Genomic DNA, 801 nt, shown 5'->3' with positions numbered 1-801 from the left:
TCTGGGGGGGGGGGTTGTGCCATCCCCCTGCTGGGGGGCCTGCAGGGGGTGAGAATGTCCCCACAGCAAGACCCCCCCCACCCAGTTCCCTTAGGGGTTTCTGTGCTGGAAACAGCAGGCCAGGCGCCCTCGGGCTGCCCCCCTGATGGATGGAGCCAGGAGGCAGGGGTCTCTGAAACCTTGAAAGCTGTCCCTCCAGCGTCGACGTGCGGTGGGCACGCGCCCTGTGAGAAAGCTGGACGTGTGCTTTACAGCGTGCGACGCGGTGTCGCCACCCTCACACGGGAGACCTGGTCACCTGTGGTTTGCAAGCATCTCCCCAGAACCACAGGACCGCAGACCCTGAATGTGACCCGGTGAGATGGCCCCCCCCAACCATCCCCAGCAAGTGGGGGGGGGCTCCTGCTGTGGGGCTGGGAAGGCCTGACATTTTCCCAAGGAAGGTCACACCGTCCTCTGTGATGGGCACCCGTCCTGGCTTCCTGGGTGCCCCCCTCCACCCCTGGAGGGGTCCCCCTAAGTCATGTCCATCTGCCAAGGGGCTTTCTCAGACTCTGCGGTCAGCCGGGCTCCTTGTCAGAATGAATGTCCCTCCCGCCCCATGTCCCCGGAAGAGGGCCTTTTCGGCTGTTTCTCTCTCTCCTCCCTCCTGGGACCCGGGACAGAAGCCCATCCACCCTCACTCCACAGTGGCTGCTCCTTGACCCAGGCATGGGAAGGAGACGGGCCCATAGACCTTTCTGGAAAGACGCCCGCCTCCCCCAGCGGTCCCGCTGCTGGCCCCCTCCTCCTGTTGTCCTG

The sequence above is a fragment of the Myotis davidii genome, unplaced genomic scaffold (genome assembly GCF_000327345.1).
Source record: "Myotis davidii unplaced genomic scaffold, ASM32734v1 scaffold685, whole genome shotgun sequence".
Classification (NCBI taxonomy): Eukaryota; Metazoa; Chordata; class Mammalia; order Chiroptera; family Vespertilionidae; genus Myotis; species Myotis davidii.
The sequence above is the reverse complement of the archived record's forward strand: the minus strand, read 5'-3'. Positions refer to the sequence as shown.